The 24,687-nt window shown below is 43.9% G+C and overlaps 1 long non-coding RNA gene across 1 annotated transcript; it reads right to left on the bottom strand.

Moving 5' to 3' along the window:
- Positions 1-682: 682 nt before the first annotated feature.
- On the bottom strand, positions 683-23,642 carry LOC113975759. Its single transcript, XR_003536912.1, has 3 exons — positions 23,133-23,642; positions 3,802-3,807; positions 683-693 (listed from the first exon to the last, which is right to left on the bottom strand). It is a non-coding gene; the product is annotated as an uncharacterized LOC113975759 (long non-coding RNA).
- Positions 23,643-24,687: the final 1,045 nt, after the last annotated feature.

The raw sequence follows: 24,687 nt of genomic DNA, 5'->3' as shown, positions 1-24,687 counted from the left end.
TCCCATGACAATAGGAAAACATTAGAACTCTAACATTCAAAATATTATTTAACTTTTAAAGCCTTAGCACAGTTCAAAGTCTCCTTTGTGGAACAGTGCTTTTGAAAATGTCGGTTGCCTTCCAAAGACCATTTCCTCCTAATCAGGCCCGGCGTTATTTAAATAGCGAGGAATACCAGCAAGAATAGGAATCGCTTGGCTGAGCCAGGGAGGGAGAAAGTCCTTAAAATGACTGCAGAATTCTTAAAAGCTGGTAAAAGGCCTAATCCTATATAATGATTTACAAAGTGCCAAGGAAAATAGGTTGACTGTGACAGTTTGAAAGGAGACCAACATAAATAAAATTACTGTTCATGTGGTAGCAGCCTCCCTGCTGTCCCCTCAGTGGCCAGAGCACCCTAACAGGAGCCCACCACTGCCTGGGCCTCCCTCACAGTCAACACCACTGAAAAAAAACCAACCAAACTTAAAAGCAAATTGTTCACTCCAAAGTCAGAAATTCTTTCCAAAGCACCCTCTTACCATTCCCAGCGCAGTAGTTCACATGTAACACCCCTCTGAATGGTTACTGCAGATTAAAAAAAGGACAACTCATTATCCCTCTCTCCTCCCAAAAAACACCACCACAAAACTTAGACCTAAGAGTTTTGAGTTTTGGTTTTATTCATTAAGCTTCTGACTGCAGCACCACAGCTGCAATACTCAGGGGCAGAACATGACACCAAGTGGAGACCAAGCACACTCAACATTCCTTTGGCCAGCAAGTGCGATGCGGGTCAGGAAGGGCTGGTACCATTTATTTATGGCTTTTTTGATATATAGGAGATGTACAGCCATGCTTAACTGCTTCTCTGCTGAAGGGCAGGTGAGGCAGTAGCAGGGCTGCTGGCCCATGTGCCCTCCTCACCCCAACAGTCCCCTGTTGCTGTGCAGTGATCTCCACTGTGTGGTTACACGGGTGCTGAGGTGCAAGTTTTCCTCTGCTGAAGTCAAGCCATTCAGCTTCCACCTGCCCAGCAAAAAGCACCCAAGTGTGCTGGTGAGGGACCAGCTGCTCTTCCCTGCCTCCATAGCACCAGGCAGCTGGGCTGTTGCTGCCAACCACTGCTGCACACAGACCCACCCCAAAACAGCCCACATCATGGCCTTTTCCCGACCCCCAGCTTCTGCATCCTGTTTTCTGCATTCTAGATTCTTCTACATCTCTACTGAGGGGGGGAACTCCCTCTGAAATGGGGGCACCCTCTTCCTTCTCCTAGATTCGAGGTCCCTTTAGGCTGCTTCACTTGCTGCCTCCTCACAGCCAGTGTTGACCATCTCCTTCTGTAACATGAAATTACTGAATAAATATGACAAACGCCCCCTCCCCGGTAGAGCTGTGCCAAAGACTGTAAGCAGGTCATTAACTGCCAAGGTCATCTTGTTTGTGAAAAAGAAAGGAAAACATTACCATTAAGACTCTAATACGGTAAAACAGCAATGACAGCAACAAGGAAACATAAGCTTAATGTTTCCTTTAACCCACACTTAAAAACACATTTGAAGTCATCTGATTCAGTCACATGACTCTGCAAATTACCATTCATTGAGTAGGTTTGGGGTAGACTCAGCCCAATTTCACACTTGTACCACATACGTACATTTTGTGCAGGACCTTATCTCTAAGCAGAAAGCAATGAATTAATCAGGCATTTTGCAATCTGTCATCAGGAGGGGGACCGACCCCCTCACGCCCATTAGCTTTAAGACACGTTACTGAATCTTTGAATGGCCATGTGGGACTTGCCTGGGTGCAGCAGCAACACCCCTGCAATCCCCAGCAGACTCCCCAGCCCCCCCTTTCCTGCAGGGAGCATATAAATTTTTCTCCATCTGAGTCTTAACTACTGTTTGTCTGCAGACTTGTAAAATACACTAAGAAATGCCTAATGAGACACTGATCTGGCATCCAAATGTTCTCCCCCATCCATTTCCCCAGCGGGCCGTTGCCTGAGCAGCACACACGTTGAGGCTGTAATTTGTTTGCCAGCTCTCCAAGGAAGGAAGGAAGGAAAGTGGGTGGGTGGATGAGAGCTGGAGTCAGTGCAACATCAGCACATGGCTGGCTTGCACATGTTTTCAGTCACTTACTACTAAGAAAATATATATGTATACACACACACACACACAGAAAATACGCTGAAAGCCCAAATGAAGACAGCAGGTTGCTAGGATAACATCACTTCCTTCACACCAGGAGCTAATAAAATAAGTAAAAACCACAGCTCTCAAGACAAAGACTGATACACGCTGAGCTTTTGAGAGCCTACAAAAATGAAATCCTTCCCAATTCCAGGTAGCAGAATATCTGTACTTCCAGGGACCTCACAAATTATTTATCTTACAATAGCACTGTAAAACTAACTTCTGCACACCAACTAGGGAAGTCCAGGCAAGAGATGGAAGATTGCATAATTAACCCTGTTTTATTACTGGGACACGCAGGCACTCTGAGTCTAAGCAATCTGTTCGAAGTTACTTGAGAAGTCTGGAAGGGAAGAATTAGCTGAATCAGACAACCGCAGCCTGGAGTTCAGTGACCCAAAGCCAAGCCTCCTGCCCTCTAACTGAACACTTAACTCTTGCCAGAGAGAGCCCGAACATGTAGACAAAAGTCTCCTGCAGGTCGATGAGCCAGCTGTTATCTTGCCTGCTGCTGCAGGAAGGAGTTACCATGCAGCTGGATTTGCATTCTCTGAACAAGATCTTGTTGTGGCACGAGGCCTTGCAGCATTTTTTAAAAAAATAAAATATTTTAGAAAAGACTTTAAATATTTTAGAAACCTGAAATAGGTTCCAGACTGCAAATATTTACACAGATTCTTAATTTTATGTGCAAGGAGTTTGACTAAGTTTAAAAACCATTTTTATGTCTAACCTAACTATCTATAGAAATATTTACAGGATTGTGACTTTGATTTTCCCCCTTTGTGCTCAGTATATCACCTAGTTCTTGAGTGGCTGGGGTCAAGGAAACGAGCTGCTTTCTCAGTTTCATGTATTATCCCCATCCTGCGATGCCTGGCTTGCTAACAGAGGAAGAGCAACAAAGAAATCCAAAACCTAAAACCAAAGCTGCTTTTAAGTGGTTTGTGTTCTGCAAAAACACTGTCAAAGAACTAGACTGAAACTTGAATATTCAACTATACATATTTTCAACCTTCATGCAGATTAATTTGAGCAGGGTACTAAATGGATGTTGTAAACCCATTTTGCTTTCTCCCTACAAAAAAATTATACAGGAGTTACTCATATGGGAGTTAGTAACAAGGCAGCTCATATGCCTCAGTGGTGTGCACACAGATCTCTACAGGTAGGGGTTTTTAAATAAAGTTCCAGGATTAAAAACAAAAAACCAAACTGAAACTTTCTACTAGTCTAATCCAGGTTTTATTACAATTATTAAAATTTGGAAAGATACAAAAAGCTTTGTAAGTGTGAACACCACCAGTTCCTTCTTGGATACCCAGTATAGGGCACACCACTTGGCTCCTGGGAAGCAGGGCTTTAGCCTCCCTTCAGCTTCCCGATCAACTCGAAGGATACAGACAAGAAAAGGCAAAAAAACCCCAAACAAACAAATGAACAAACAAACAAAACCTGACAAAACACCTCAGCTTCCAGTAAATAGCATAGTCGCCTCTTTCTTTGGCATCAGCCACAAGAAACATTTAAAAACAGTACGCTGATGATGTTAAAATGAACGTTACTTTTAGAGGTTGTTTATGTCTTTGATAGCACTTGTGCTTCACTGCTTTTAACTATTTCCTCCCATAGACCAACTCATCTGCCTGTTTCCTCTGTTTGTGTAGAGCCTTTGATAGTGAAATGGGACAGAAAAAAATTTAAATGCTTTAAAGTGTGTACATTCTCGCTTTAAAACCACAAAGCCCAGTAGAGTGATTCACTAACAGTCAAAATCCCTCAAACAATTTCCTCTTTAAAAGAAAATCCAGTATTTATTTTGTACTTCAATATAAATAACATCTTCTATAACTTTTTATTAATTTGTAATACACTGAAGTCTCACCAATAATTTCTGAAATCTGTACAGTTTTTGCAGCTACCACAATACAGCATTCCAACAAATTTGAGTCCAAATTTCCCTAACATGACATTAACGAATGCAAAAAGTCTCTTGATTTGGATAAGGCTAGAGAAGTAAAATCAAATGTCTGTATACAAACTGATTTCAATATTATGCTATGAGAGTTTAATATATTAATGAAAAGGATTTTAAACAATACAATTTCTCTAAATTCAATCAGTGCTGCTCAACAGATACCATTATGAAATATCACAATGAATATTAATGGAAGAGGCTTATGCTGTGTTACTCTTAATATCTTGACACACAGAAAGATTTCAGTATGGTAATTTGTTTGGAATGTAATTAAAAGAACCTATCGCAAAATGAAAACGCAAAACCCCTGCAAAAATGAATCTGTGCCCTTGATTTTTAGAAATAGTCTATAAACTTGAAAAACTTCAAAGAATTTGGAGATGTTTGGAAATCTCATTTCCTATTATTTGAAAACATAAAATTTTCAGCAATAGCATGCAGTGGAATAGGGGCCTGTTTCAGGCATTTTCAAGAATCAGTTGCTTTATGAAAAAACAGCGTTTTTCAAGAACTCAATTTTTAGTAAAAACAAAATTTGGAGAGAAAAATAAGGCAAGGCACGAGGGTATTGACAGTTTCTGTTTTCAACAAAAACTTGTATTATTTTTTGCTGAGGTCTGAGAATAATTTTGATTTTTAAAAAATTAATCAAAAATTAATTGGAGCTATTAAAAGCTAGTTTACAATAAAGGTTGGCAGTACAGAATATCTGTGTATGAAGCTATCAGTTGTACTCCGATTTGAACATGATTTTCTTCATCAAAATCTTTATGCTGTATGGCACCTTAAACAGCAAGATCTGTTCACAACATCAGGACAAAGTCTAGACCCAGTTCACCTGTATATGTATGTACTTGTTACCTTGAGGTATTACAAATGTTTCAGTAGAATACTTCACTGAGATGGCTTAGACTGTCCACACTTAAATGCACACAAATACTGTCCAGTTTAAGGTTCTCACTTGGTTTCATTCAGGGAAATCTTCTCCAAAACCTGAAGATGGTTTATGCATTTCTGTTCAACAGGGCTGCGGCACCTCATTCACATAAGGCACAAAGAGAGATGACATCCTTTAATAACTTACATGAGCAAAACAAACCGGGAGAACATTTAATTCCATAGGACCAAAAGGCACCCCACAGATGTAACTCATCTACACCCACGAGCCAGCCAGAGCAACTTATTCTACCCTCCCAAGGGGATACAGCCACTTGCAGGCTGTTCTGTTCGTTCCAGCCCCCACGCTCGGAGTAACATAACACCACTGAAAATACAGATCCAAGAAACATGGCACGGCACAGTCCTTAAGAAACATAACGAAAAATACTTTAAAATCACAACTAGCAGTTAGACAACATGCTCAGTTTGATGATAAGGGTTATATTTGTTATCATGGTGCCCAGGAACCCCAGCCACCAACCACGGCTACTATCGCACCAGGACTGCACAACATGCAAAAGGCACCATTTTGGCACCACTTCTTCTGCGGTGCTTCAGCCCCCAAACGAGGCTCCAAAGCTGCAAAAATTGAGCAGGGAGCAGGAGAGGCACAGAGCCAGGGGCTGCTGCCAGCTGGCCAAGGTGGAGGACATGGCTCCCGGAAAGAATCCGCCTGCGCTGGACCGCCTGCCCTGTGCGGGCACCAACAAGAGGTCGCCCACCAGCCACTGGTTCCCTACAGGAAGGGTGGGAAAAACAGATGCCAGCAGGAATACTTTAGTTCTGCAAACTGGAGCCTGGCTCCCCCTTCCAGGTTTTAGTTTTGGATCTTACTGTACACTTTGTGACAATACACTGCAGCTTTTTCCTCCAGCAATAGGTGTGCTAGAGGTGTCCTCTAGCCATACCAGCCACAGGGGAGGTATGTGTGGTATCCTCCACACAGGAGGATGGGCTTCCAGCCCAGTGCTACCTCCTGCTTGACTGTCCAGCGTAAAGTTCCCATGACCTGGTTTGACAGAAAAGGAAGTAATACATTTCAGTTGAAACACAGTTTGTCCAAAAGAAAAAAAAGCATGTCTTCTAAGATCCACAGTAGGGCTTCCAGTCTGCAGAAACCAGAGTCACCTTCTGCAAACACTTCTAAGAGCCTCAAACAAGGGGAGGGAAACTTTGTCCAAGATGGAAGAACTAACCAGCAGGATTTAGCACAGCTGGTTCCAGTGCCAGTTCATGCACTACCTCCCACCTTGCAGGATGTACCAGGGAGCTTCAAAAGGCTCAGGTTCTCCAGCAATCCCAAACTACCCATCCCAAACCTACAATACCACCAGGCAGCATGGGGAGGAACAAGGTTGCTGGGGGGCTACTTTCTGTGGTGTGTAGCCCTGGCCCTGCCATGCTTCCCCAGGGCCCTCAACCACAGACCAGCAATACAGCTGGAGACTGAGCCCTTCCAGCATCACTTCACTTCTTCAGGTCATATTGCTGGAGCTGGCAGAGGCCTCCAGCCTCCTAAGATGAAGGGCTTTAGGCAGGAGCTAGCTGGAGTAAGGCATGAGCACAGCCCTGCAGAGCTAAGCTCCCTTTGTTTGGTTCTTGTTTTCAGGACTCCTGACCAGTTCCAAGGGCGGTACTAACAGACAATGTAGGGAAGGTTACATGCAATTTAGGTTTTAATTTACTGAGAATCTACCTGCCCCCAGCAATAGATGCCCTGGTACTAATAGGAAAACAAGTTTATGCAAATCAAAATATTGTGGTTTTAATCACTTGATCCAATCTATTTACGAGCTGGGTTTATTATTTTCTGCTAATTGTGAGGCTGTGGATCTATCTGACTTTCCTAGACAGAAGTGCCAGTTAAAGCACTCTTTCCTGCCTCCACCTGCCTGCCACACAGCTCTGAGTCCTCTGCTGCTGCCCATGTGGTGCTCGCATGGTGACTGGTGCAGCCACACAGGAAAGCAGACTAGGGAACTGATCCAAGAGTCAGGGGGGAGAAGGAAGAATCTATACAGAAAAGGGGTTTTTGTTTTCATCTTCATCAGTTCACCATCTGATTCATTGTGCACCTGCACAAATATTTATGCTACCACAGCATAAGGCTGGGAGTAACATGAAGCAGGGAACAGAGAGGCTTAAGTAGTCCTGACAGCATAAAACCACAGGATGGAAACAGGGATTGTCCATCTTTCTCACACACCAAAATGTTCATACTGGGCATCATGGTACAGCTCACTCAGTATTAATGGGATTGTGTATTCCTGACCTGGAGAAGTGAATGAGGAAAGCCATAAAAGATGCTGCCCTATACTAGAGACAGCCACCAGTGTCGTGACGGCCCCTTGCTTCCATGCCACCCTACCTTTCCTGATGCCCATCAACCCTGGCTTAGTGGCATGGTCAGCACCACCTCCAGGACACAAGTTCTCTCTTCCTTTGGAAGACACTGAGAAGTGGCACAGATGGGATGCAGCGTACCTACACACCTTCCCCTCTGTGGTTCCTGCTGACATTGGGAATGGGGCAGGACACCACAGTCAAAGCCTTCCAGTTTATTTTCTAAAAATCATGCCACCAGCCAATGGCACAACAGCTGATGCCACATGTCAGCAAGTTCAGTATTAAATCAAGTGAAGTTGGTAAGGAATATTCAGTTCAACTGGACTTAGACAAAAAAATGCACAGGAACATGTGTCTGAACACATTATCTATGTTACATAAATATAAAAACTCAGAAAAATAACTTCTCTTATACACTTGTCAACATCAGAAGAATATTCTATAGAAGAAAAAAAGTGTTTCTGGAAAACCAGGTTGGTGCACTGTTCCGTGGTGTATGAAAATTCTCTTTGTCCTTTGGGGAAACTGTAAGGTGCCTGGAGACCCTGAGTAAAGTGTCACAGAGTGATGCCTGTTGAGCTGAGCCCAAAGGCAGGTGCCGGCCCTCCCACACAGCCTCCCAGTGTTCCTTTCACTGATGTAGAGACCAGGCAGTCATGGACAGTGGTATCAGTCGTAGCTAAAAACCGGTGAAAATGAACCTTAACAAGAAAACAAACAAACAAACAAACAAAACCAGTCATACAATAGAAAACTAAAAACATCCCCCAAAAAACAAAAGCTTTTTCTCAATGCAGTGATTAAATCCTGCTGCTGCCCAGTGGGGAAAGAGGGTGTAGGGTGTAAATTGGGATACAATTACCTCATATTTAAATTATTCTATTTAAAGCACCATTTTTTTTGAACGCTTTATTTGTATGATTTACGTAAACAGTTTAACGCACCAGAAGAAGAAGATAACTGCATTCTAACCATAAGCATAGCATAGCAAAACTGTAAACATCATCTCAACTCCTTGCAGATACTCAAGTACAGCTTTTGCAGTGGGGACAGGACACCACTGCCAGGCACACTTCACTGCAATGACACCTGCAGCAGTACAAGTGGCAGTGCTTGTTGGCTCCTGGTAGGTACAAGCCTGCTGCATTCTGAAGCTGGGTGCTCCCCAAGGCAGGTGCAGCCTCACGCCTCGGCCAGACACCACGGCTTGAGCTGGAGCTGCCCTGCCCACTCTGCAGCCCCAACAACCTCACATGTGCTGGCAACTTTTCTCCCATCACCGGCAACAAACTGAGAGCTTATGAATTCAAACAGGTAGTCTTCCAAGACTGCATATTACAGCTATGAATGTCTGCCAACTGCAGTGCCCTTCTGGAGTGGGGCATTGGTGTCACATTCACTTGTCTAAGAAAAGTGGCAGTAACTTCTAGTCATCAAAACTTCTAAGCCCTTAATTTATCAAGATTAAAGTCTATTACCAAAAACCCAAGAGATAAAGGTTGAATTATATATAAAAAGAGACTTCAACATTGTAAAACATATTCTGACATGTTATGCTTTTAGCAATAATTACATTATAAGACATGTGTTTGACACTTATTTTTTAGTGTTCAAAAATATTTCAGTTGCTAGCTCTTTGCCATCTGTTTTCCATCATTATTTCATTAAAATAGTTTTCATGTCTCTTAGAGTAGAAGTGCAAGATTGCTCTCTGGGTGACTAGATTATCATCTCCCCTTACTTAAACAGCATCATTCCAGTCTTTTTTTTTTCTCATTTATCTTTTAAAGAGGCATATGCACCTCCTCCCAACTCCACCCAGCAAGGGCTAACAAAGCAAGCTAGTTAAAACCAGCCAAATACAGCCCCTTCTCTCCACCTGTCAAGAACACTTCTCCAAAGTCTCTGAGGAAACTAAATCAAGTAACTCATAAGCTGCAAAAAGCATGGGGAATTTTCCTCCCTGAAAGAGAAAACTCACACTTGAAACACCTTGGATGAAAACCAAGGTCCAATGTACAATATGTAGCTTACACCACACAAAACACCATTCCCAGGCAAAATACCAGAGCTTGACAGCTTACACTGCTGTGAGCACCCGTGCAGGGGTGAAGTCGCCCACATACAAGGAAGAGGTGGTTTCTGAGCAGTTATCAGGAGCGAGTGCAATAATTCTTACCTGGAAAATGCTGTTTGCAGCTGCTCACCGATTTGTCAGCGCACACGCTGCTCTCGCCTCATGATTTATGATGCTCTCTCCAGCACTGAGACTTCTATTACTGTCCTCATTTATTGCCTGCAGCTGTCATTCTCACCAACAATTCTACAGTTGTTTGTAGGTGAGGTATCAAAGGTATTTAGTGTGCACCTAGAGACGTAATTTTAATCAAACCTACTCACAGGCAGTATTTAAATGTTAGAACAACTGCACAGAGTGCAGCAATTAATGTGAACTTGACCAACAAAAATTATGACAGCCAGAAACATTTACTCATAAATGCCTCAAAAGGATGGATGTCCAACAGGCCTGTGAACACCTGCTGATTTGTAAATGAAGATAAAAATAGTACCCATAGATCACAAAGCCTTCAAACAGGTATTTGAATGCACAATAAATATTAAAACAAATTCAGTGATTTCATTTTCTATGGCCAAAATGTTGATAATGCAGTAAATGCAGCTACATCTTACTCATCACATATTTTTCACAGCCAACTATTTTCCCCTTAGACTAGTCAGGTTTTCCAGCATCTCCTCAAAAGCTGCTCAGTCTGCCCAGTTTAGAATAACCACAGTGGAAGGGGAAGCAGACTTTACACCCAAAAATTCCACTTCTAAAGATCTCAGTGTGTTTTCTGACATTAAAATTTTGCACATCAGAAGTTCTGACCCACTGCAGTCCTTACTTAACATTTTTGGGGAGCCACAAGTTGCTCAATGATCTGAAAAGCAGGCAAGCAGTGTTAGTAAGCGTGACTACCAATTGCACCACTCTGCTTTGAGAAAGGGTGGCAAACAGCCTCCACGGGTGACTTAGACCTACCACCTAACATGGTGTGAAAGTACAACAGAAAGTAAAAAATTAGTCCTGGAGCTAAGCCTAATAGTACTTTCATGTGTACTCTAAAGCTCCAGCTCCATAAGTGAACCAATTATAACAGTACCTCTTTTCATTTAGTGAGTTCCCAGCACTCGAGATCCAGGATGAACCCTAAACAAAGTCCAAAAGACAGATTTTGCAGAGTGCCAGTTTATTATTATTTAAAATTATTCTATAGGTCTGGATTCTGGTGGCTGAATATTTTAAGGCTGGCAATCTTAAATTAGTCTCATCAGTACTCTAAGCACCAAAATACACTTTCTGTATTGGAAGCTCTTTTATTCAAGACTATCCACACTGCACAGCTTGAAAATGGCACTCAAGGCAAAAACAACAATTGTGAATTTACAACCACAAGGTAGCCTGAAGGCCATCACTGTCACAGTCAAGCCTGATTTATAGCTGAACAGATAATGTCAAAATATAAACTACAAATTAAACACAAAACTCTGCAAGTGGAAAAAAATGACGATTTTACTCTGTTGTGATAAAATACCAAAGAACCTCTAGTGTTTGTAAGTTGTTAATACTTGCAATATATACAGATATTGATTGATCCTTTTAGCTCTCCATGTTCCAGTCCCTTCAGCAGAGATGATGGGGTCACATTGAGAGAAGTGCGCAGTCACTAACTGTGAGTGCACATCAAACCATTAGTTAGTGTGCAACAGCCTGCTTTCAGGTTAAGAAACAAGATCTCCTTTTAAATAAAACACTAACTGGAGCACATTTCAGAGTTTAGGAATATATGACCTTGAAACTATTCTGAAGATTCATTTTAGTTATTTAAATCCACAATATACCATTTGTCTTCCCATTACACTTATTAGGAAAACAGGTCTGAGTTGTCATATATACTTGCATCCACCATGCAAAAGCTGACCTCACCTATATTTTTAAACTTTTCACTTTTTTATTTCAGCTTTTACTCTCCTCTTTGACCCCCTTCCTATATTTACTTGCAGAATGTGTATATTTGGGTGGACATAACATATGTATAGAGAGTACATGCATTACATATGTTAACGTTGATCACTGAGAAAACATTTTAAGTTTAACTAAGTCACTCCAATCCTCTGCTGTGAAAGGTCCACCCAAATGGAAAAATTGCATCCAACTACCTGCCACTCACCTGATGTAACTGCAATGAATAGCTGTCTCTAAAAGTCAGAGTCAAAGGACCCTTACTGTTAAAAGCATCCCTGGGATTCCTTATTCCAGTCACTCAGAAATCGGGCAAACAAAAACAAACAGAAGACCCCAAACAAAACCAAACAAATCATCCCTCACAATCACCACACACAAAACCCCCCATACAACCAAAAACTAAATTTAAACTTCCTCCATGAATCATTATCCCCATTTTCTTAATACCGGACAAGAAAACGTTTTACTGGCAACGGGGAAGGGAGGAAGTGGAAGTTGGTTATTTTTCCCCAAACTTAACACAGCTGACAAGTCTTTTAAACTGTAATTGTTCTTAGATTCAAACACAGATACACATCCTATCCTCAGATGATGTCTTTAGGATCTGATCACTCAAGCATCTATGTATGGCTCTTCACCGACAAACCACCTGATTCCTCTACTTGTGCAACTTGCATTACTCACAAGAAAACCTTGGCAGAGACAGACCAACATATGTTAATTACTGGTTGCATTATAATAGGTCTGACATCTTGTTTCTCATCCAGAGTTTTAAAATAAATGGAAACAACAGTCTCTTTGGATATAAAAGTATGTATTTTTGCATCTCTGGCTAAAAATACTCTATGTTAAAAACACAAATAGCTCAACTGCCAGAGAATTCCTGCCTCTTCAATGTTCCTTTTGGGGGTTTTGGCCTTATTAAACAATGAAGACAGGCAAAGAGGTTGGTGTATGTGCATTCACCTTTCACTTCCTACCAACTACATTGGGTGGAACAGTGAAAATGGAAGCTTGACTCCCTAGTCTTTTGTTTCTTCTATAAACAGTTTTTCAGGTAAAGTTGGCTGCCAGATTCACAACAACACAAAGTATAAATTCATGAACACTGAGGGGCATGACTAGAATAAATTTATAATTGAAAGTATATTTTTATTTTTCCTGTGATGGGAGATACGTACCGTTTCTTGATTTTATGATTTAATATGTTGAGATATTGCTAGGACAAGACGCTGGCAACATTACAAGTATTTCTTATTTACATTTCTCTTTACTGAGAAAGAGGCACTGGAGGCCATAGCTGCAATTTCAGAAAAATGACTAAGACTCCACACTGACATGCTGTTTCTTTTTGGACAACCAAATTCAGAGCTTTAAACCTGAATTTCAAATCACATGACACCACAAAACTGCTAGAAACATTCGAAGTTCTGTTGAAATTTTCAAAACGCTAATATTCTAAAATTAGGCACTGGTACAAGACTTTCTTTCACCAAAGGTTTTCCAAAAAGTTCATGCATTGAATAAATAATTTATACATGCATTTAGGATGCAAAACCTTTTAGAATACACTGAAAACGCTGTCTCAGAGGTTTTGGTGGGTTTTTTTAAGTGATTAAACAAATCTATCATGCACCTGTGACCAGAAACCCACTGGGCATCAATCCTTTGCGCTTTCCTTACCCAAGTCTCACTGCACTGGGTGCTGCACGGAGGCGGCGCTGGTCCCTGCTCCAAAGGCAGAGTGCCAGCCAAGAAGCTCCAGCCAGAAGCAGACAGATGGTGACCAATAAGGAAACTATCACACTGTCTTAGTCACCATGGCAGAGCCTGGGTACTGCACAATAGCAGCCCAACTATCATCTACTTTATTCCTCGTTTCAGCTTGTTAATATGTTTACCTGCATATGCCTAGTGCTCTCAACTATGGGCAAACAGACCAGAGCTGTATTTGGTGTACCAGTCCAGTGCCCCATAGGCCTTGCAAGGGCCCACCACAACCAAGGGTAGAGCTGAAGGCAGGTATCCAAAGGTTACTAAATACTGCCTTCAACGCAGCATATCAACCACCATGCTGTGGGAGCAGCTATGCTCTAGGTTACCTAAGAAGAAACATGCCAAACTCTTAAAAATAGACATACAAAGTACCACTTAGTTAACAAAAGAAACTTCAACAGATGAATCCTAAATGTAACTTATTTTTTTGTATTTATTTGGACATAAAATAACCTTGCGTAAGGATAAGACAAGTAGTACAGTCCTGAATTTAAGGTGCCTATCTGTTTCCCCTCAACCAGTTCTTCAAAGATGGGCTTTGAACCTTCCAGAAGCAGCCACCGCCTCCTCCTCCTCCTCTTCCCTGCAGACCCTACACCTCTCAGGTGCTTCTCAATGGACTACTTTACAAAGAACAATCTGCCATGAATACAGGTAGAATAAAAATGATTGCAAGTATTTTCAGAACCCAGCTTAATCAAAAAGGCTCTGAACCACTAACCATCCACAGCACTGCCCTCTGCAAAGCCTCTGCAGAAAGAACCACTGCTTTGCCCAAGCTTGTGCAGCACAAAGCACCATCTGTGCCTCAGGGGGCCTTTCCACTCTCCCAACCTGCACAGCTCCAGCCAGTGCCACTGGCAGTGGAGTCCAGCAGCTCTGCACTCCCTGACGCACAGACTTCGAGGACAGGGCAATTTCATGTGAGTGTTTTAAAATGTTTATCTTATGTCCTGTTACTCATTCCTTCTGAAGTACAAACCATCTCTGAATGGCCATCCCTTTATGTGCAATTTGTACCCAGGGATCACTAGGAATGCAAGGACTGGTCTCCAAAGCAAGTGCTTTGACAAGCCTGTCATCTTTCATGTCTAAACTGCACCTTTGCTAAAAACTAGGATTAAGTATTTGTCATTAACTAACATTTCAAAGGTTCCCCTGGATTCATTCTGCATTCTGCCTCTTGCTGGTCACGAACAGCTGTTGTTTCACTTGTCCTTTGGTAAAGAATACCAAGGCCAACTGAAACAGTGATTCCCGAGTTACACATAAACAAGCAGGTGCCCGCTGCAAAGGTGCAACTTTGTTTAGCGGAGTTTGAAGTCTTTCTGGGTGTCCACCTTCCCACACAACTCCTGTCCCCCTGCTGCTTCAGAGCCCAGAGCAGCAGGATCACAGAGCCTCCTCAGTTTCTCCTTCCTTCCAGTCCCACCTCAAAGCAGCTAGGGTTGGGGAGTGAAAGCCAGTGCTGAGCAAGCCCTTCCTCTCCGAGGGCTCCCCACAGCCACATGAATTGCTGTGGCAGAAGTAGGTTTGGAGCCAGTGACACAGCCTGAGTAAAGCTGAGGGCAGATGACTGGGAAAGGACATAACACCCACACACTTATATGCCCAGAAATCTGCAGGAAGAGGATGTGAGCCCAAGTGTTTCAGCTTGCAAGGCTAATTTAACCAAGTCTGAGATGGCTCCGCTAGTGACCCAAAATAACTTCTCCTTACATAATACTGTTATGACTTTAATGTGCGAGATGTCAGAGTTTTACAGTGCCAAAAGCCAAAGCTATGCATCCATTTGGAAAGCTACTGGGCTTCCATCTCTAATGGTATCAAACTCCAGCTGGACTGCAATGGAATACTTTTTAAAACAGTGATGTAAATTTTTGGATTAATCTCACACTTGTGAGGACAAGGAAAGACTCAAGTACAGTTCTTGAAACAAACTTCTTTTAGAAGGACTGATAGTTGCTCTAAGTCTCACCAGGTGAGACATATCAGAGTGGGTATCTCAGAAGCAAGAAAGAAGGGACTTGTGAACAGGGTGAAGTTGAACACTGGTTTGGAGAAAAACAGCCTTGATAATGCAACACACGTTGAGTTCACCTTTTCAGTCACAGAACTGCTATCTACATTCACCCATTTGTGCCCACTGCAACTCAGCATCTTGATCTCCTGTGAAACAGAAAAGTAAGGTTTCATGGTTTTGTAAAACACCTAAAGGACAGCAAAGTGAGCACGCAGATAGTCAAGATCCCAAGAGCACGTACAGGGCGACAGTTCACTGGCCTAGAGTCCTTTCAGAACAAGCATTCCAGTTTTAAAAATGTTTAATCAAATGTAAAGTGCATCAACCTGTGCTAAGTGGAGAAGAGAAGAAAAGCTTTATTTGAGAAGGCTTAGGGAAAGCCTTGGGTTCCTGTAAGGGAGACCAACATAAGCTGTACACCAGCTGTAAACAAGTTAACTTCTGTGATCCTACTGCTGGGAAAAGGGTTATAAGCATTAAACAAACAAAGAATTTACAAGGACACCAAGAGAATGGGAGACTGCCTGACAACCATATCGTTCTTCTTTCCTCCTGCAAACCTGCAGCATAATAAACTCTTCTCTCTTTAGTGTATGGATAGATATATAAATAAACTGGTCTTCTGAGAATGCAGTGTCAACAAAGTCTCTAACATTGGGTTTTAGAACTTTTTTCCTGCCTTTTTTTTTTGGAGGGGGTGGGGTGGCAGGACAGGGGGAAATAATCAAATGGGTTTTTCATTCACCTATGAATATATTACAGTTTAAAACTAAAAAGTGACAGTGCTTGTTGTCAAAATACTCTAGCTGCAGGAACATGTATTTTGAACAAAAGCATTGTATAAGAAATTTTCATGATTGTAAGGGGTTTTTTGTCATGTACAATAGCCAAAATCTTAGAGACGTGCAATACTAAGGAAAACTAAGGTTTATGTGCAAGTAATAACATGTAAGGTATATCTGACTTTCAAACCATCTATGGGGGATCCCACCAGCTAGCTGCACGAACAGAAGTGCTGCTCGAAGTAGGTACAGAGGCAGCAGGACAGCGAGTCTCTCTCATTTCCTCAAAAAAGTGGCTGTAGCTGCAGAGGAGGGGGTCCTGCAACTGAAAGCTCAAGCCTTTCCTCCCTATCTCTCAAGTCTCTTGTGGTGAGATTTTTCCCCCGTGTGTCACTCTTACACCTCTAAAATCACCAAAAGCAGATTGTAACCTTAAAGCTGGAAGATGCCATCTACCATGTGGCTGTTGGACAACCATGCCAACAGGGGAAGGCTCTGAATTTCATTGATACACAAAAGCAAAGTTATAAAAACACCTTACAAGCTTATGATGATTTGTGCCTTTGGTGAGGAGGAAATCCCCCTTGTCAGTGTCAGACCAATTTCCAGTGAAGTCCAATTTCAAACCTTTTCAAGCACCAGCTACCCAGCAGTGTCAGCCTCGGTACTGCCCTGCACATCCCCCCCCCCAACCCACGGTGCCCTTATTTACACAATAAGCCTGTATTCGATTTTGGAATGGGTGTTCAAAAACAAGAGGGGAAGAGAAATCTGCACTGCAGAATTCACTGATGGAGATACAGAGGTGTATATTTCACAGCAGCCTAAAGGACTCCACTGTTCTCAGAGGGAATCAGGAACGTAGCCAAGGAACAAGCAGATACTCATCAAGGGAACTGTTTTTGCTACTAAATGGCCAATTGAAGCCCCTACTATTCTGTCATATATCTATGTCACTGCAGTCCCAATAAATAACGCTTTCTGATTAGTTATGAGACTATCTAGAAATCTCTAAGAGACAGATACCATTCACTTTGCCAGCCAGTCAGTCATTGGAGCCCTGAAGTCTCAAAGGAACAGAAAACTAGATAAATTCAAAAGATAACACAAACTTGTTGTTAAGGTATTGCTTTTTCTCTTACTCCTCAAACATATGTTTTTACCTAATCAGCAAAGATGGCAAATGGTATTTCACAGCGCAAAGAGCTGCAATATGAACAAGGCAGAGTTTCCCCACATTTGTGCATTAGATCGACCAGTCAGTATTCTCTAGTTAATGCTATCCAGACCAAGCTGACTACTAAACTAAGTCACCAGAAGAGTTTATCAGTTACCAGGCAAAGAGTTGAGAACATGAGAACAAGTAAGATTTTAAGAAAACCAAATAAAGACAACAAACAATTTCCATACTGGTTTTGTATGATGTTATCAGATGCACCAATTCTGTGGCTTTCATTCTCATGCTATCTTTGACAACACATATGTATTATCTATATGTTAGAGTTGTTCCCCTTTCCGAAGTCAGACCCACAGTAGTGCTGCTGTTGCCCAGAAAAAAATAAAAGGCTTCAGCTAACACAGTCCCTCTGTGCTTGCAGCCAATACTGACTACCAAGAAACCAAAATATGACTCTGTAGGGAGAGGATAACACAACTGGCAGCCGGAGGATCTCCTAGGTAAGCTTCACAGGACTGAAGAAGGATATGTTAGCATGAAGACATGAGTTTTATAAATCAGGTCTCCAGCATCCACTGACATATACATATTAAGCCAAGAAAAACAAACAATGAATAAGAAACTTCACATAGCCAAACAATGAGCAGTAGAGGTAATACAAATCCACACTCTTATGAAATTTCCACAGGTTTGTAGCACTGTGCATATTAATGGATTTTAAGCAATTTCATTTCCTCCCTCCCCCTGTCCAATGTTGGGCCAAGAGCCTTCCCGCTTCACTTAGGGAATCAAGTCAAAGCTGGTCTGTAGAGTCAAAACAAACTGGATTACCAACCAAAGGATCTGCTTCCCACATTTATCTTAATGGAATGTTAATGTGATAGCTTGTATGTGACTACCTCAATATTAATACACTAGACAAAATACAAACCAGCTTGATCTATTGAATTATCTGCGCAAAGGACAATAGACACTTTTCAAGCTTAGATATTTCACTAGATCCTAAATTTTATTTAAAAAAGCATCAACCATCACCTGCTGGAAAGGATTGTTTGGCTGTTCCAGGATTCAACACAGGAGTACAAATTACTTCCTGTCTTCTGCTACAGATCTAAAAAGTATAAGCAACTGAAGGAAATTACAGATAACCCAGAACAAGTGATCACCTATGTGAGCCTTCAGAAGGGCAAGTTCTTTTAAGAATGAGTCATCCCCTGTGGAGTAACTTAATTTCTATTGACACTTAAAGGCAAAATTAGATTGAAAGTGATTTTGTCTGTCTAACAATTTTGTTTTTTCTACTAGATACCTAGTACCCATAGAAATCTGTCCTGCTCCACTAAAGGGAAGGACAGAGACACTGTACTGAAGCCGGCAAACACCATCTTTGCAGGCAATGTAGACCTCAGTGCATCTTAAACTATTAGAACCAAAAATAACGTGTAACAAGTGTAAGACCATCTACTACTCTCATAATACACTACTGCCTCCAACAGTCTAGCTGTGAAGATCCTTTACAACCATTGCCTGGACATTTCACTTGCAGCCTATATTCCCTTTAAAATATTCTAACATTAGCCAAGCTGAATGCTAACGATCATGTGAAACCCAATGGAAATAAAGAAACTGAAAATTGCTACATTAGAATTTTCTCTTTCTACAATAAGAAGAAGGAAAGGGGAAAACAATATGGAAAAAAACCCTTTTGTTTTTAAGCCAAAGACACCATTTTAAAGCAGAAATTACTTCTAATACACCACTGACAGCCTCAACTTGGCTGACAGCAGGAAAACTTACATACATTTTGAGTGAAGACATGAACTGAGTGAAAGAAAGTGTACAATATCTGAGCAGGAGGTATATCTGTCGTGGTCTGTACTGATGTGTTGTTTACTGTGTTTTTGCATAAAACAGACCTAACTGGATAAAGAGGACTTGTGCTTCTTGTCCCACAACAAGCAGTTGACAAGAACAAGCACAACCCAACTCTACACTCTTCAGCAATATTCTCACCGCTTTGCTGTAATACAGGATAGGATTTCACAAAAATTGGTCTAACTAGGAGCGAACAAATCAGTCAATTGCATAGTGGTCAAATTTGTTACCACAGGCATTAACTGCAATCCTACTTATTTATGAGAAACAGGCTTCCCAGGTAAAGCCCTAACAATCCAAGCTCACTCCTCCTGCAGCATTCGATCACCCACGTTGTTAGAGCAGCAAGGCAGATACCACGAGTTCCTGGCCAGCCACCACCTCCATTTCTCATAGTCACATTATCTTCTGTGTGACTGGAAAAAGGCTGGATTCTGAAACCTATCAACAACATCGTGGAAGGCAAAAGGAATTCCAGCTCCTTTTCCTTTCTCAGATCTACTTTTCTTCCTTTTCAGGAGAGAAACCAGGCTTTCCAAGCTGCTAGTACAAACATCAAGTTGCTAAAAACCAGCCAACATTGTCTCCAACTATAGTATCAGTGATGTAACTGCCATCCATGAGGGTTTCGAGTGTTGTTTTTGGTTTGTTTTTTTTCTCTAACAGAAAACCTTTGGAGCCCATAAAAGTGGAAGAGATGTAGGGCAAAGGCCAAGCAACTCCTAAGAAAAGTTATGAATGGAACTGTGCTACGAGCCTCCTTTCCTTTCCACTCCTTGTACCTGCTGGTGATCAGGAAAAAAATCTTTCAAATGTTGCAGAAACTGATCCATTATCTTTTGTGGGTTTCTTAAAATATTCTAAAAACAGAACTGAATGCCATACTAAGATTGCAGTTTTATTTCATCTCAGAGAGCACAAAACACTCTCTGTACATATACACAGCAACTCACTTCTTTCCTGAAACAAAGTTTTCATTGATCTTTTGCCACAGACTCAATTATTGTTTCTAATTATGATCAACATTTATTTAAGGTATTGTGGACTGTAAACAATCTAAACAATAAAAGCATCTGTCCATGTTGACATGAATGTCACTGGCAGGTTAGATACCTATACCAACTGCTCCCAAGAGGTTCTTTTTAAATTCGGAAAGCCCAAAGTAAATTTAAATTACAATTTACAGAATAATCTTTAAATCAGTCACCTTTTGAGGTAGTGTTATATTGAGTAGATAAAAATCAAAATCTGTCAATTCAATCCCAGGAAATCCTTCATTGTTTTAAAACATAAGCCTAAAGACACTTTTTTTTTTTTTAAGCTTCTTTCTTTTTTTAATGAAGTGGATTTGGTAAAATTCCTGGTCCTGCTTGCACCCATGGGAAAAAATAATCCTCCTCTTGTAATGTGGCAGTTATAGAAACACATGCAAAAAGAGCAGAAATCAAGACATTTTAAGACAACATTTAAAAAGATAAAAAGAAAAAAGGTCCTTGACTATGGGATACTTAGAGGATTTCAAGTCATGTTTTCCATAGCCTCACTGTAAAAATAAGCGACCTTTTCTTTCTCCTCCTCCCCACCCCAAACTACGAGGAAAACAGTCACCAAATGCACTCAGCTAGCCTCAAAGTCACACGTGCTCCATTGCAGATCTTGCTTTCAATGTCTCTTTTGTTTGATGGCTGGTGTTTCAACATCCTCAACTTGGAACAGAAAAAGGTCAGAGCAAGTCTTCTGGCATTCACAGACCTGCACCAGGCCCCGCCAAGAGAAGATTGATGCCATAGTACATTTTCCCCAGTCAAGAGAAGAGGAGCTCTGAATCTGAGACCAACTATGTTTGTCAGAGGGATCCTTCTCCCAAAGGTGTTTAGCTTTGCTGTATTCCTCTGTGAAACTTTTCTGCTGGTGCTGGTAACACTTTTGAGTTACCCCTGTGCCACGTTACTGCTTCAGTATCACAACCCAAACAGGTTACCACCAGTAAGATGTTTTATCTCTATTCCAGCACAGACCTTTTGTTTTTTTTCTTCTGCTCCTGTTTTTGCATCACCTCTTGGTTACCACCGGTGCCCTCATGCCTGACTGCTGCCCTCACTCCCCTGCCTGGGGAGGAGAGGCTGTACCATTAACCTTCCAATGTGCAAGGCCAAGGTCCGTTCCACAGATAGAGAGAAGCTGTTGCTAAAGATTCCTTAAAAGCTCTGGCACTTCAAGGCAATTGGAACTACTCAACCAGACCCGGGAGCCAAAGCTTCACCATAGCATTAATGGGCTTTTGCCCTTTTAAATTTTATAAGCCTGTCTCCTTTCTGATGCGCACAGTTTTATTCAGAGCCCTAAATGGCCATTTCATATTTAAAAGAAAGCTTGCATAGGTAGCACCCTAAAACTACCCCAGGTCATTCATCTCCCCAGCACTCCTACTGTCTCTTAGGAAACCTTTGATAGAGCATTTGTTCAGGCTGCCAAGTTAAATCCTCTTCTCTCGTGTCAATGCATTGAAAAAAGCAGCCAGAACACCAGCTTCACTCAGGCCTGCTGAAGTAAATGGAGAAAACCAATTCCTCTGGCACTACAGAGCCATTAAGCCGTTTGCAGATTATTAACTGAAGCACAAAAATACACACGGCGCACGATCGGACGACAGCGCATAGCTGTGCCTTAAGTTCGCTTCGGTCTCGACAAACTGACGATACGGCCGCGATGTGCACCAGCCCGTGCAGCTGCCGGGGCTGGTGAGCGGGACCCCGGCGATCCCAGACAAAAGCGGCTTGGCCGCGGTGCGGGGTCACGCTGCCACCGCCGGGCAGGTTCCACCTTTAGCACAGACAGGGGCTGCACTTGGAGGGGCACCCCCGAGGCGCCGCCCCGTGTCCCTCATCGCAGCCTCCGAGGCGGCACCGAAATTAAACTTTACACGTGCAAAACAAAGTTTACAGTCTAAAACCCCGATTATAGTAACAACTTCCTCCCCCCGTCTCAGGCTGCCGCACTCCTTCCCCGCTACCGCGCCAGCCCAGAGTGCTATCCAGAGCGGCGGGGCCGGCGGGGGGGGGGGCAAGAGCGTGGCTGGATGGCTCCTATTTTTATGTTTACATTCCTGAAGTGTCTTTTAACTGGCTGCCATTCCCCCTCTCCCCGCGAGCAGCTCCGCCGGCCGCCCCTGGAAGCGGCTCCCCCGCTCCCCTCGCACAAAGGCGGGCGAGCGGCGGCCGGGTCGGGTCGGGCCGGGCCGGGCCAGGCACCCCCGGCCCTCTGCCCTCGCGCCCCCTCCCCTCCGCCCGGCGGCTTCCTGGACAGATGCACCGGGGGGAGGGAGGCAGGGAGAGAGAGAGAGCGGGAGGGAGGGGGGCTGCTCCTTCCTCCTGCCTGGCGAGAGAGGCCCCGGTCCCAACTGGCTCTCAAAACCCAGACACAAGGAATTTACACCCAGGCAAGCTTCCCGGAGCCCGGAGAACAGACGAAAGCTTCCCCACGCGTCTCCCCGGCCCCGCACGGGCGGCCGGGCACGCACACACAGCCGGCCGGGCGCGCACACCCCGAGCCGCAGCCCCGGCCCCGCCGCGGGGCTCCAGCCCGCCCCGACGGCGCTCGCCTCGGCCGGGGGCAGCCGCCGCCCCGGCCCCCGCAGCCCCCTTTGTACTGGCGGCGGCTCCGACGCCCGCCCGCCTCACGCCGCGGCTGCTCCAAGTTCGCCCCGGGCCGGGTCCCCCCGCGACCCCGCGGCCGGCCCGGGAAGGGCACTGCCCGGGTAGAGCCGCTTCCCCGCCGCCGGGCCCGGCTCCGCGGCTCCCCGCCCGCCCTCGCCCCGCTCCCTCGGTGGGGACAGCCTGCCCCTTTAAGAAGTCTCCGCACATTTTCTCCCCTTGAAGAATAAATATGTATTATTTTTTTTTCTCCCTGTACACCTATTTCCCCAGCGTGGCCGCTCCATTGTTTCTGCTCCGCCGAGGCGCAACCCCTGCCCGGCCGCGAACGGGGAGGTGCGAGCAGGGAGCGCAAATAGACGCGAAACTTACCTACGGATTGCAAAGCAGCCTTGCAGCAGCAAAATAATAAGGAAGAAGGCAGGCAAAATCCTCTCTCCCCAACTGATTTGCAGCTCTACTTGGGTATTTTTAAATATATAATTTTGTTTATTCCCTTTCTTTCTTCCTTCCCCCCCCGCTTTCTTTTTTCTTCCTTCCCCCCCTTTTTTTTTTTCCCCTTGCCCACAGACAGTGAAAAGGAGCTCAATGTTAGTGGGTGAGTAAGTGAATCAACTAGCAGAGAGCACAGCAAGTTGAAGTGTCAAATTACATTGGCTATTCTATTACCAAAGGGCCATGCTTTGTGGCTGCTGGCAAAATCTGTCCCAGATTCCTATCTGAAAGGGAGCTGCCTCCTACAGGGATGTTCTTCCCTTCGTCGTCTCCCTTTCCCTCTCCCCCCGCATCACACACACACACTCCCCAAATCACACAAAGTTAAAAATCTTAGATGCGAGTTAAAATACAAATATTGTCTTACAGTGTATTTTAAGGCGGGGATTCTCGTTTTAGTCTTCCTGAATACCAGGCACTTGGAAACCCTTCCACTCTGGAAACTGAAAGCTGGAGAGTATCTACACTCCCTTCGGTGTTTTTGTATTATTAAATAGGGGAAAACCACCCTGGACCCAACACACTCTCTCAAGCATGAGGTGCCTCTGTCTCTGTCGTCTTCACGAGAGAATTTTTACGGGCATGGAAGGAACTACCGGGCGGGCAGGGGGATTACACGGGAACGCCGAAAGATCCCGCTGCTCCGTCTACTGCGCTGTAGACATCCCACCACCACCCCCTCCATCTATTGCCACCACCGCCACCCTCGGGGCCGCTGTTATTTTCAGAGCCCGGAGCTCCCGCCACCCAGGTAGGAGCGGGGTTCTCCCGGGGGTCCCCGCTCCGCCGGGGAAGCCGGGTGGGCGGCGGTGCCTGGCGGGGCGGACCGGGGAGGCGGCCCCGCCGGAGGGGGGGCGGTCAGGGGCCGGGGCCCCCCCGCCGCCCGGAGCGCGGCCCCCGGCGCTAACAATAGGGCGTGTTTTTCTGCTGGTTTTTTTCCTCTTGTGCTCCTCAGGAAATCCAGCCCGATTTCCAGGGAGAAAATAAGAAGGAACCGTCCCTGTCTGACAAGCACCAATCTGCTAAAAAACATCTCCCTCGACTTCTCTTCCCCTTGATAAAACACTTCCAGGACAATCAATATTTTATGATGAGTTGTTAATAAGCCTAATATATTCATCCGTGCTCCAACGGGGCTTGTTAGATTATGCAATTAAGATAAGCAATTTAAACAGCACTGTGTAGCTCCTCGCTGGTCACATTCGTCTTGTTGTTGGAGGAGGAGAACGATCGGGACTGTAAAGGGATGTCGGATCGCCTGGGGAGGGGGGAGGATTGTCTTTTTTTTTCCCCCCCTCCCTTTTTTTTTTTCTTTTTTTTTTTTTTTTTTGCGTGCAGCCGGAACCGAGAGCTACCGGGGCTCTCCCCGCCCGTAACCCCGCGGGGCTACCCCGCTCCGCCGCCCATGGACGCGCTGCTTTGCGCGGGGCCG

This window comes from Neopelma chrysocephalum, unplaced genomic scaffold (assembly GCF_003984885.1).
Source record: "Neopelma chrysocephalum unplaced genomic scaffold, ASM398488v2 Primary Assembly neopelma1_143, whole genome shotgun sequence".
NCBI lineage: Eukaryota > Metazoa > Chordata > Aves > Passeriformes > Pipridae > Neopelma > Neopelma chrysocephalum.
The sequence above is the reverse complement of the archived record's forward strand: the minus strand, read 5'-3'. Positions and strand labels throughout refer to the sequence as shown.